We start from the raw sequence: 14,289 nt of genomic DNA on the forward strand, positions 1-14,289 counted from the left end.
GAGGATCATAGATTACGCTGCCCAATATCTGCAGGCCAGACTTTTGAGAAAGGCTAATACAAAAACTATTGTCCAGGAAACAGTATGAGTCTTTGCATGGGTGAAGCTCCCTACAGTAACCTTAACAGAGAAAGTGGCTTTCTTCACTTCGAACATGTTCAGCGATGTTGCCGAGTTACTAAAAATAAAACATCTTAGAACATCTGTTTCTCATCCACAGACAGATGGGCTGGTAGAATTTAACCAAACAAATACTCAAACAGATGTTGAGAAAAGCCATACAAGATTATAAGAGAGTTTGGGACCAGCTTCTCCCCCTTATCTTGTTTGCCTTCTGGAAAGTGCCCAAGGCCTTTGTGGGGTTTTCGCACTTTATGGGAGACATCTTCATAAACTTCTGGACATTGTAAAGAAGAGCTATAAAGATGAAACCCAGCCCTCTGTTAATATTATTAAATATATAATGCAGTTGCGAGAAAACTTCTCAAACACATTGCCCTGGGTAAGGAGCATATGGAGCATGGCCAAAGAGCTCTGTCTTGCTTGTTTGATCAAGGGTCCACTCTGTGCATCTTTAAGCTGGGTGCAAGGGTCATGGCATTAATTCAATCCTCCTTTTTCAAATTATGAACCCATCGGCAGGGACCATGTGAGATTAAAGAGTTTGGGGAATTGGTTGACTGCCTTTTATTACAACCTAATTGGCACTCCATTGAGTTTTGTTTCAGTATTTAATTAAAAGTGAAGGATGTTGTCAATGCCAGGCCCAGCTTGACTTACCTCATTCCACACGATTTTGTGACTAGGCCAGGGTTGGTGGCTTGGGGGTGCCCATACTCTCGGAGGCCAAGAAGGCAGAGGTAGAGCTGGAGGTTAAAAGAATGCTAGACCTAGAGACCGCTCGGAAAGGCACAGTATTTGAAAACTCTTGATATGATAAAAAGTTACTGGCAAATCCCTTTAATGGAATCTGCCAAAAAAAAAAACGTGCTTGGCGCCCTCAGTGGATCTTGGCAATACAGAGTCCTCCCATTGATCTACATAGGGCACTAGCAACATTCCAACGTCAGATGAATAGACTGTTGAGGCCTCAAAACACACACAACGCCAACTATCTGGATGATGTAATCATGTACACCGGTATCTGGAAGAACCATGTAGAGCATGTTTTGTTTGTTCTTCATTCCATTTGAGATGTGAGGTTACAGATCTTGCAATATGGTGTTCTGTTGGGCTACTGTCAAGCCTCAATATTCAAAAGTTGCTACCATTTGTGACTGGCCCCAGCCACAAAACAAAAGGATATTACCAACGTTTTGTGCCGTGATTCCCTTTAAGGACTATGTCTTTGATAGAACTGAAAGATAGAAGTCTAAAACAGACACTCAATACAGTGGTATGAAATCAGTCAGCAAAAGCTGCACTTTGTGACCTTAAGAAGGCTATCATGTCTACAACTGTACTTATTGCACCTTTTAGCTCTCCTTTTTCTCCAGAAAGACGTATCTGACCCAGCTTGGAGGCTGTGGTCAGTCAGATTGTAGACAATATGAATCTCCTATAATGTACCTTAGCTGAAACTGCTGACCTGGGAGAAAAGGTATTTCGCTATTGAAAGGGAAACATTGGCCATTAAACCATGTAAGTTTGGGGTTTCTGCTCGAATCCACAACCTCTCAGGTAGATCTGCACGTCCAAGTACGGACAAGCTAAGGGGAGGCTGTGTCACACATGTGTGGATAGAGGGAAGATGGATCTAACACTTCTAACCCAGATTGAGAGGGAGCGCTGCAACTAACTGAATGTTCAATTTCACCCACAGTTCCAAGACTTGCTCCAGAGAGTACCAGTGACCCAATTCCGCTCATCCCAGTACTTCAACTGCTTCCCTCCTGACACCATATAAACCACCTAAAAGCAGGAAGTCAGCCCTGCTACCAGTCCTGAGAAAACTCAGAGCGATCTCGATGACCAAAAGGAAACTACAGTTGTTTTGAACCCTTGTGTGACTGTTTATTTTTATTCTTTTTCAACCAAATATATGAGGTTCTCCACCTGAAGCCAAAACACTCTTTGGTTGAAACATTCTTCCTTTTGAACCTTTTACAATGGAAATGATGTTACCTGTGTCATAATGAGATAACTATACATACGTTCTGAAAAAACTCTGCATCCTCCTCTGCCATTTTTTTGCTAGTCATCTGCATATAATTAATTACAGTATATGACTAATTCATCACATTACATATCATTTTAATCTACTGAAAAAAGGTAAATTAAATTATAAATTTAATCTTGAATCCTCACTCAAAAATATTTTCCATATATCTCATTTCAAGAAAACCAATACACAGAATACTGCCAGTGAAATATTTCAAACATATTAGAGTGAACTAACTCTCTTAAAAATATAAAAGAGAAACAGTATTCTATAAAAAATAGAAACAAGAAAAAGGAGAGTTTTACATACTGCATAATGTTTTATTTCTTCTTTACCCCTGTGTATTCTCTAAAGTTTTATTGAACAAAGTGGAGCCGGGAATGATAGAGCAGAGTGTGTAGAAAAACTCCTTGCAGTTTATATTTTGATCAGAGTGGGCAAGTGACAGAAATAATGAGCATGGCTATATTTTAATATAAAGTAAAATCAGTACAATCTTTTTTTTTTATTAACCAAGACCCCTTGGTTCCATTAGAGTGTCACTAAAGAAAATAACATAAAAATTGATTTAAAAAATGTTCTATTTTTAAGTCAAAAAACAACGAAGGCTAATTCTTTATTCCATTAACATTAGGTTTTTTATTTAAAAAGAAATGAAATGGTGAAATACATAATATTCTAAACAAATGGAAAGACCCATTATAAGAACTTTTGTTCTTGTGAAAATGCATTTGAAATCTATCCTTCCAGTTTAGGCACTTGGATATTAGTGGGATGCTAGTGCACTGCAGGACACACCAGCCAATGCCCTAAATGGGGCATCTGAATAACTAGGAAGGAAGTGATAAAGTCCAAAAAATTCAACAAGTATATAACAGCAGCATGGGTGGAGTGGTTGGACATGATTTTTAGCGGGGCCTAGCCTGGCTAAATGATACCCTGAACACAGGCCTGGACACACTAATGCACACCAGTACAACTAACACATAGGTTTACAGCTTGTGAATACAAATCCAGTAAAAAACAAACAAAAAAAAAAAAAAACAAAAGAGAATGTGCAAACTTCACACATGTAGTGGCTGGTTCAAGAATTGAATCTAGGTCACTGGAACTGTGAAGAAGAAGCGCTGCACACTGTGACAGTCATTTATCAGAACTGATGCAACAATACTCTATAGTATATATGAACCTTGTATAATTTTCAACATAGTGTCATTTGTCGTTGTAAATGTTAAAAATAAAAAAAAATTGTTTTAGCATGCTGAATAAAAACACGTGTGCCTGTTATGTGACTTACATAAAGTACTGACCTGAAACTAACTGAACCCATTTTAATCACATTGTATTTTGTGTTTCTGGCAATTAAGAGATTCCTGCACCTTCTCCTACAGTTACTATAGATATGCTTAACACATGCTTTAAAGAATGCAGAGTTACAAAACTGGGGCCACATTAACATTTATTTAAGCATATTTGGAACAAAGACATATCAAAATGTGAAAAAAGCTACTTCAAATAAATGTTAATTTTATAAAATGTGACACTTTGTAACACTTCTTCTATGCCCCTTTATATTTAAGGGCACACTCTCTCCACACCTGACTAATGTATTTTTAAATTGTTGTACCGTAGCTACAGGCCCAATTATTATTTTTATAGAAGATTGTTACCCTGAGTACATTAGCAAGAACGTTTATTATCATAATATCATAACATCCTCTTTAGCTTGTAGGTATAACTGGTAATTTTCCTTTCGTTTTCAGAAATTGGGTAATACAATGTTAAAAGTTTCTATTGCTATCAGGCACTAACCTAAGTCAGTTACATATCACAGAAATCTTACCAATATGAGCACTTCCTAATTCAATGCTATTGAAAAGTTTAGAATGCAGGGAGCAGAAAAACCATGTCTGTATACAGACAAATGTAGAAGCAGGCTGCCTTTAGGATCCGTCTGAAATGATGCATAATTTACAGTTAAAAAACAGGCTTTTTTTCACCAGTCTGAATAGCTTTCTATGCAAGGCTTGACTTAACTGCTACCAATTATATTGTAAGCTGGTAGGACTGCTACTTTACAAACATTGTTAAAAGGTAATAACCAACTGAGCAAAAGGCAGCTTGTTAGTGGACCACATCACTGAGGGGCCTTGGGGGGGCTCTAGGCGGCCCTGGGTCAGAGCAAGGTTACAAAACCTCAAAGGTGTGGTAAAGTCCACAGTCTTGTAGGACACTTACAAAAGGCTGTTTCGTTGACAAGTGTGCTGCAATTAGAACATCTGGAAGCTCCCAAAAAATCTCCAGTGGGACACAATCATCTTTTCCAGTTACAGCATGTAACACAAAAATGCAAGGATAGCTTCAGGGACTGACAATGCCTTTCCTTAAAGCTCAAGCCTTTCCTAATGAACTGTCAGCAAGAAAATGTAAATAAAATCAATTAAAATATGATTTATCTTATTCAAAATAAATTTACATTTAACAGTTCCTTTCCTTGGAGATATACATGAATGACAAATCTAGCTAGAAGACAACAGATACTGTATTAGCTTAAATACTTGTCATTCAGGCAAATGTAGTCATCCATTTTTTGCCATTCTTTGATTGATGTTAAAATAATTAGATGTTTATGTCATGTAGAGGCTACTTGGAATAGATTTCTTCCTCATCTGTGACTCAAAGGCCATGTGTATGCAGCTTCACAAAGGAGCACATACTGTACCAATACTTTGCTTTACTTATTAGTAAATGGTCACATTATCTATGAAACACAAAATAAGTACACATTTGTTATTATTTATCAACACAGAGCAAATCTCAGCTGATGTCAAACGATGATGTCCTGTTCTTCATTTCTGCTAGGTGGTGGTGGTGTGTGATGCACACACTAGTGAGATCAGAGCCCTGCTTAATACAAGTAACAACAAAAAAAAGCTAAAAAGAGTAAGATGGTGCCTTCGATGGCACTTTCCATAATGTGGCATCATACACTGGCAGAGAAGGGTATTTTTTATTTGCTAACACTCATACATGCACACACTCACATTTCCATCGATACACCTATAAACAGTGACAAAGGGAAAGCAAGATGGTAGCAGAAACCACAGCACACAACCTTTCAAGTGTCTTCAGTTAGTTACTGAAAAAAATGTGAAAGAAATGTAAATGTACAAAACCAGACAGTTACAGATTTTAGTGTATGAAAACCAGAAATATTTTACTCTTTTATATTAAAGTCAACAAAGGTCTGCCATATTTCATCATTCATTTGGGTTATTGCTTACAGTTGTCTTATATATAAATGTCTATGCGTGGAAGTGTGAGTATCTGTCCAGCCTGGAAGGGAGAGGTGGAAGGGCCTAAGCATGGCCAGCACATTGGCAAAACAAAACCTTCAAAGAAAGTTACTTGCTTAACTGCTAATACAGAAGTGAGGCGGGCACATCGGCAAAATCCTTTTTACTTTTCCTCCCATTGCTAATACACAAAACGAAACCTCAGAAGAAAGACAAAGTCGCTTAGCCACTACTACACAAGCGATGCAAAACGAAACCACCAAGGAGAGAGATGCCCAGAGTAGTTCCTTTCAATTACCTGACATCTCTACATTTCAATTTTTTTTCTGACAATTTAAGTAGTTTGTAGGACCCCGGGCTTTTTACAACACAGGCTTACACAGCTTGTAAAGTATAAAGTAGAAGAAGCACTGTCAACTGTAATAAACACTGGGGCAACTGTATCTGAAATATACTTTTCTTTACTGGAAATCAGATAACATTCAAGACCTAACCTTTGATTTATCAGTTTTGCTATTAAATTATTGAACCTGTTTATCCAATTGTAGGGTTTTAGGGAGCTGCAGACTATCTCAGCAGCTTCAGGCACAATGCAGGAGAGTTTAATTGTTACATTCTTTGAATTACTTTATAAAATATACTGTATTATGTATCATGTTATTTAACATTTGGTAGAAAGCATAATTTTTAAAACACACTTGATAAGGTGATACCAAACTCAATTCACAATAGCTTTAACAAGCAGCATTGCACAAATCATTAGGAACATGGAATATTGGTAACTTAGCCAGGCGAATGAAGGATGTCACATAAGTTGGTGTGAGTAATACAGCCTAGAGGCTACGGCGTTAGACTTTAAAGCACAAAGCACCAAGTTTAATTTGTGCGAGCAAGTCACATAAGCTATATGCCCTCAATTGTAAGTATATATACATAAAATTTAAACAAAGAAGTACATAGTTACTGTTTGGACTTCTACAGCATGTTGAGATAATGATTGCCATTGAAAGTCACTATATGAAGTAAGGGCTAGGCCTTTTCTGTATTTGTTAGACTCATTTCTGTGTTCTAGAGAGATGAAGTCCACCCATTTAGAGTTAGCAATTAATATAAAGTGTACAGTTTGGGAATATAAAATAAAACAGGATTCCAACTTGGAATCACATCCAGATACCTGGAGAAGTGTCATCAGGTATATCTGCCCAAGGCTTAGGCAGCTACTAACAGTACAGAAAAATGTCTTTACCCTCTCAGTGCCCTTGCCTACAAATGATGAAACAAATACTCTATGCACGGTCTGCAATATCTTTTTCTCTTTACAAAATTCAAGTGAGCTTACAAATTACAGTCCAGAAGGGCTAGTATAGAATCAGACTTCCTTTGTAAAATATATCCTGTATGTGATAAAATAAAAAAAAATGCTTACTATGTATTTTTAGTATATTTAAAATAGACCCATAATTGTACGCTAATGTATATCTCTACCCAAATATCTATGTGACTGCATGAAAGCACACTGATTGTTATAAGAATAAATACATTTGCCATTTGTTAGTTTAGTCTAAAGCAATATCACTTTCTTCAGAATTTCTTGAAATACTATATTTGTGCCACAGAATCCCATGAGTAAATCCGTTCCTTCTTTATTGGATGCTGTGAAACAGTTCCTTAGCAACAACCATGACCACTCAAAAAATTCAGCTTTTTTGCTTTTGTGCCACATTTACTCTCACAGGATGTATGCATATAAAACACAAGAGATTGTCTGTATTAACAACAAATTGGGCATTAAAATGAACCTTCTTACACAAGACAATATACCTATTAGTGTAAGCAAATGTAGATATCACAGCAACCCATAAAGAAAAAGGGGGGCTACATCTCTTTATACAGTATTCCTGGTCTCTTTAATCAAGTTTAAAAGCACAACCAAGGGCCTGATGTGTACAGGGGCCATGGGTCTTCACAGGCCTCTTACGGTCCAACTCTGCTAGGGTGCTCATTAAACATTTTTAGCTCCAGGAGCAGAGATGTGAAAGTGTGGATAAAAATCACTAGGCAGCCTAAAAAAAAACTGTGCTGTTATTCAGAAACAGAATGCTGACAGCAAACTAAAACAGATGCAGGTAATGTATATATTATAAGCACACACAGTTAATATAACAGTTTTAACTTTTAGCCCAGACTTTGCCTTGAGCTTCATTTTTTTTCCTTTCTCTTAATTGTTTTTGTGTAGACAATTAAGGCCACAGCCTAAATAGGCCCGGCTTCTAATTGTTAATTGCCCTTCAGATGCAATCAGTTATTACTCTGCAATCACCTTAAAGGGTTGCATATAAATTATGTCTCTCTTTACTGCTTATGGTTACAATCTTTCTCATAGTTCAAGAATATTTAGTGACAAACTAGGATCTTAGTTCTGTGTGTTGAATGTATGCTTTATAATTTAGGTCTTTGTTTATTGATTAATTTTACCATATATTAATGTATTTATTATTTTCTATTTTACTTCCTGCTTTGTTCTTTCCTCTTTCTTTTTATATCTGATTTTTTTTTAAATTAAGATTTATTAACTGATTATTATTTCTTTGAGGGTTGGGATTAGGGGATTTTTTTTGTTCACAATTTGGTCTTCTTTCTTTGTGCCAATCCCGCCATCCAAAACGTGCTGGAAATCACAATATATCTTTACACTTTAACTTTCCTTTTCTCCCATAAAATACTAGTCACCACACTGTATGCTGTATTAAACAGAGCATCCTAAAACTTTTTGCAGTAACTCTACACTCAGTGTGGTAGCATGACTTCCCATCTCTGCACCATTCTGTTTTGCAACACCATTTGACAAAAATATCACTCTTCAAATTTCTGCACTGTCTATATTATACAACTTGTAAACGGTTTGCCTTGGGACCTGTTGTAGACTAATACAGCCATCGTTGTTGTTTACGTGCAACTCGGTTAGGCCTTAGCATGTTTTGTTTTTGGTCTAATGGTTGAGTTGTGCTCCTCTCTGTAGCTGTCCAAAAAATGCATTTATATATATTTTTTTAGTATCTTTCACAGAGTACTACGCTGGGTGCTTTCTAAGTTTATTGGTCATTTCCTCTTTAAATTTGCTTCTGATAACTCAATAAAATTTGATCACAAAAAAAAGCAGAAATAATAGTATTCACAGCCTTTTTATGAATAACCAACAAGCAATCTATAATAATAAAGTACAATATAACTGTAAACGCACACACACACACATTTAATTATATATTTATTATGTATGTAATAGGGCTGTTCGATCCAGTATTGCTGTTGGAATACAATTTGACCATTGAAAAGTCTGGACCCACCCAGAAGTTTTCATGAATTTAATAGAAATGGATACCTTTTTATCAAAATACTAGTAAATTGGTTTTAAAATATAGCAAAGATATTACTGCTGAAAAGTCAGAGAGGCGAGATTGCGTTGGTTTGGACATGTGCAGAGGAGAGAAGCTGAGTATATTGGGAGAAGGATGTTAAGGATAGAGCTGCCAGGAAAAAGGAAACGAGGAAGGCCTAAGAGGAGGTTTATGGATATGGTGAGAAAGGACATGTAGGTGATGGGTGTAACAGAACAAGATGCAGAAGACAGAAAAATATGGAACAAGATGATCCGCTGTGTCAACCCCTAACGGGAGCAGCCGAAAGAAGAAGAAGACTTCTTGAAATGACTTTCATAATTTATTACACACATATCACTACAAAGCCCCATTTTCAGCTTCATTCAGTGTTGTAATGGTCTCCTTCCTTAGTTTATTCTCGATTAGTCATGTTTAAATGCTAATTGGTTATAAGAGAAGCCTTTGTAATTACATGAACACTGCTGAAATCAATTATTTTGTCCACTTAGGTTGCAAGGTACTGAGATTCTTAACAGTTAGTTCTGGGTTCAAAAATGGATAAAATGAAACAGCTTTGTCAAGAAACATGTCTATTTTTTTCACAATGAAGGCAGATAAGAAGCCAAGAAACTGAACATTTCATACAAAGGTGTCTATTACTGTCTTAAGAGAAGACAGCAAGCTGGATCTAACCAGGTAAGAAAAAGAGGAATAGATCCAGATGTGCAGCTGTATAAGAGTATAAATACGTCAGAGTCTATAGTTTGAGAAACAGACACCTTACAGGCCCTCAGTTGGCTTCTTCATTAAATACACATCAAATACCAGTTGTCTCTCTACCTGTATAGTATATTGTCCAGATAAAAAGTCCTGCCTGTTTAAATTGTAACTTACACTGTAGATTCTGTCTGAAGACACTAATAGTCGGAAGGAATATATAATGGAAGAAAATGGGGAAGCACCTTTAGTCCCTTTGGACAGCCCTGGAGGGGGTCATGGATTGAGGGAGCTGCCGAAAGCAGACAGTCAAACTATGGGGGGCTTCTGTCTGACCCAGAAATGCTTCCTCTGTGCAATGTTGTGCCACCAGACATACTCCTGGGTCTGGCATAGGAGAGCCACCTTACTTCACTGGAGGAGTTGGAGTGGATAGGAGGTGGACATCACTTGCCTATGCATGATACTATGCTGTTTTGGAAGAAAAGACCTATTGGAAGATACTTTTTTTAATAAAACTAAGTTAATCTGAACATGAGATTTTTGTGGTTTAATTTTGTGTTTTGGTTCGCGGTGTTGCTCATATACCACAAATCTAGAATTAAACTAGCACCCCTTTACTGCACTTTCTCCTAGCACTATTACATCATTCATGTCATATGGAGCTGAAAACTGAAAGCAATATTCTGGTTAAAGACTCACATGAGTTGTGTACAGTTTTAGCTGAACTCTTCCTGATTTGACAGAGCATTTTATGCAAATAATATCTTCATCATCGCTTCTATACATCATCTGGGTTTGAACAGTGAAAATTCTACTACAGTTTCCAAGTTTTTTCAGGCTTCTCTTTGTTTCAGTTGTTCTTGGTTCCTGCTACAATCTGTTTCTACTTAAACCCCATGTGTTGAGCATCAACAATTATTTTGGTCCCAACTTCAGAAAACATCTTTAGGTCCCCAATCTTTTAGATGGATGGATGTCTGGTGGTCAGTGATAATAGGAGTTTAATCCCTTTGTTTCCTTTGCTTTTCCTGTCTGTCTGTGGACTGATGCCCTCTTTGGATTATTTTGAAGAATTTTTACTCTTATTTCTCTTTGCCTTTACATAATATGGAGTAATATAATATAACATAATATCTTATGGAGTAGAGGTGGTAGAAAGTCACCAGTGTGGGTTTTAATTGCATACGTCATGTTTCTTCTATTTATTTATTTATGCTTTTCAATACAAATGTGATCACCAAAAAATAGTCTGTTTCAGAGTCAAACAATACAATACATAATTATAACTAATATTTTTGCATTTATTTAAAATGAATTTCATTTGACACAGTCTGACAATGCTGAACTCAGAGTTTTACCATTTTCCATTATTAAGGATTATGCCAACTTAATACAAATAGCACCTTGAGATCCACGTAATTTAGATATCTGGAAAATGTAACATTTTTTATAAGTAAGCAATTCATATATATTAAAAATAGCAAAATAAATGAATTACATAAATAAAACTGGACTGTTGGTGTAATCTTACATAAGGTGTTGAAAGTTCAGCATTAAATATGATCAACAAATAAATTAAGATTAGTTATAGTGCCTAAAAGCATATATAATAAGGCTTAGAAACCTAAATTTTACTGGGGTAAGAGACAAGCACCACTTTGCTTCTCCTTATCAAAAGTCATAACTCATTATTATTTTTAAACCTGTAAGAAGCACCATTAAGCAGACAGAACAGTCAATCACCGTGTTAAAGCTTTGATGCTAGTGGTGTTTTTATCAAAGAATTACTCATTTCAATTCAGAAAACAAGGTTTGTGACAGGCTCGAATAGCTTTCAAGAGAGTTTAATTTGAAAGAAACTGTCCCTGGTGATTAGAGGTGTTTTGTAACTACTTCATTTGGTGCTGTCATTCTATTAACCTCTTCAGCACCAACATAGTTTAATTGGAACACAACCGAGGATATAATGATTCCCATTATTCATGGCCATGAAGTCAATAAGTGGTAATTATTCTTTGGAGGTTAGTTCTTTAACATGCTGTTTTTCTTTCCTTTACTAGGTATTTACAATACAGAAACTGCATAAACATAAACAATGCCTCAAAATGTAGAGCTCTGAAAACTGGGGCCATAGCTACATTTTCATGTCATCTTGCCCTTCAGGTCTGGTTTCCAATTATCTAAACACAGGTCTCAAAGGAAAGAAATCCATTTTTACTTTAAAGTACACCAACATTTATCTTAAAGCAAATAAATAAACCTTTATTTTCCGATGCTTTGGAAAATATCTTGCATCACCCCAGTCCAAAAGGTATCACGTCCTGGTGAGCTGAATGACTTCCAGCCTGTCGCTCTGACATCACATGGGATGAAGACCATGGCGCAGCTTCTGCTTCACCACCTGAGGCCACAGGTCCGCCACGCCCTCGACCCTCTACAGTTCGCATACTAGGAGAAGGCGGGAGCAGAGGATGCAATCATCTATATGAGGGGAGCCTACACTTTTTCGGTTTGCGAGCTACTTTTAAAATGACCAGGTCGAAATGATCTACCTACATTAAAAATGCTATATATATATATATATATATATATTGTGGACTGGGACCCGGACACAGGCAGACGGACATCTTATGTTCACCCAACACACTTTTATTTACAATATTTACAGGCTTTTTTGTGCACTCACACACCCCAGTGCCTCCAGCACCGATTCCCCCAATGTCCAGGCCACACTCTTCTAGTGCCTTTCTCTTGGCCGCCTCACGTCCTCTCTCCAGCTCTGTCCTCTTCCACCTGACATCCACTATCGACTGAAGGGAGGCGGCCCCTTATATGGGAACCCGGATGGGCTCAAGCTGCTTCCTGGCACTCCCTCTTGGACACACCCCTGTGTGGCAGAAGTGCCGGCTGTGCACCCGGAAGCCGTCCAGGTGTCTCCTGTCTTCTTCTCCCCAGCACTTCCTGGTGTGGCGGAAGTGCTGGGCTCCAGGGTTCCTCAGGCACCGGGGCGCCGTCTGGCGGTGGCCACGGGTCCCTACAGGGCTGGGCTTCCAAGCCCTTTACTCGAGGACCCCCACATAACCAGGGTGGACGTCCCCTCACGGTCTGAAGGAGGCAGAAGCCCTCCTCTGGTCCTCCTGGGCCCGGCCGGGGACCACAATATATATATATACACGGTGTTTGACCCCCTTTCGCCTTCAGAACTGCCTTAATTCTACGTGGCATTGATTCAACAAGATGCTGAAAGCATTCTTTAGAAATGCTGGTCCATATTGATAGGATAGCATCTTGCAGTTGATGGAGATTTGTGGGATGCACATCCAGGGCACGAAGTCCTCGTTCCATCACATCCCAAAGATGCTCTATTGGGTTGAGATCTGGTGACTGTGGGGGCCATTTTAGTACAGTGAACTCCTTGTCATGTGCAAGAAACCAATTTGAAATGATTTGAGCTTTGTGACATGGTGCATTATCCTGCTGGAAGTAGCCATCAGAGGATGGGTACATGGTGGTCATGAAGGGATGGACATGGTCAGAAACAATGCTCAGGTAGCCCGTGGCATTTAAACAATGCCCAATTGGCACTAAGGGGCCTAAAGTGTGCCAAGAAAACATCCCCCACACCATTACACCACCACCACCACCAGCCTGCACAGTGGTAACAAGGCATGATGGATCCATGTTCTCATTCTGTTTACGCCAAATTCTGACTCTACCATTTGAATGTCTCAACAGAAATCGAGACTCATCAGACCAGGCAACATATTTCCAGTCTTAAACTGTCCAATTTTGGTGAGCTCGTGCAAATTATAGCCTCTTTTTCCTATTTGTAGTGGAGATGAGTGGGACCCGGTGGGGTCTTCTGCTGTTGTAGCCCATCCGCCTCAAGGCTGTGCGTGTTGTGGCTTCACAAATGCTTTGCTGCATACCTCGGTTGTAACGAGTGGTTATTTCAGTCAAAGTTGCTCTTCTATCAGCTTGAATCAGTCGGCCCATTCTCCTCTGAACTCTAGCATCAACAAGGCATTTTCGCCCACAGGACTGCCGCATACTGGATGTTTTTCCTTTTTCACACCATTCGTTGTAAACCCTAGAAATGGTTGTGCATGAAAATCCCAGTAACTGAGCAGATTGTTAAATACTCAGACCGGCCCGTCTGGCACCAACAACCATGCCACGCTCAAAATTGCTTAAATCACCTTTCTTTCCCATTCTGACATTCAGTTTGGAGTTCAGGAGATTGTCTTGACCAGGACCACACCCCTAAATGCATTGAAGCAACTGCCATGTGATTGGTTGATTAGATAATTGCATTAATGAGAAATTGAACAGGTGTTCCTAATAATCCTTTAGGTGAGTGTATATTGTCACACTTGGATCAGAGATTTGCACAGAGATACTCGGGATCGTGGAAAAAAAAGAAGGAATTTTATTCAAGCACTGCAAACAAACATTTGACACTTCAAACTTGCTCCTTGACAAAGATGGCTGTTTCGTCTTTCAATTAAAGGTTTCATGAGTTTCTTCTTCTTCAAATGTAAACGCGTCAGGAGCAGAGGCAGTCTGAGAGAGAGAGAAAGCAAAAGAAATCAATACCAAATCTGACAGGTGCTGCGCACGGCTTTTTAAGTTGGCAGAGTACCGCGCGAGGCTTGTATTGCGCGTTATAGTGCAAGGTTAAGGAGAAATGCGAGGGTAGTCTGTGTTTCGGGCTTTGTGGTTTTCCCAGGGGCGT

The 14,289-nt window shown here is 38.4% G+C and overlaps 1 protein-coding gene across 4 annotated transcripts in view; it reads right to left on the minus strand.

Moving 5' to 3' along the window:
* Positions 1-14,289, minus strand: part of LOC120532652 (inactive N-acetylated-alpha-linked acidic dipeptidase-like protein 2) — a 2,009,486-nt gene that overhangs the window by 1,697,922 nt on the left and 297,275 nt on the right. The gene's annotated exons all lie outside the window — the stretch shown is intronic.

Source organism: Polypterus senegalus, chromosome 1 (assembly GCF_016835505.1).
Source record: "Polypterus senegalus isolate Bchr_013 chromosome 1, ASM1683550v1, whole genome shotgun sequence".
Classification (NCBI taxonomy): domain Eukaryota; kingdom Metazoa; phylum Chordata; class Cladistia; order Polypteriformes; family Polypteridae; genus Polypterus; species Polypterus senegalus.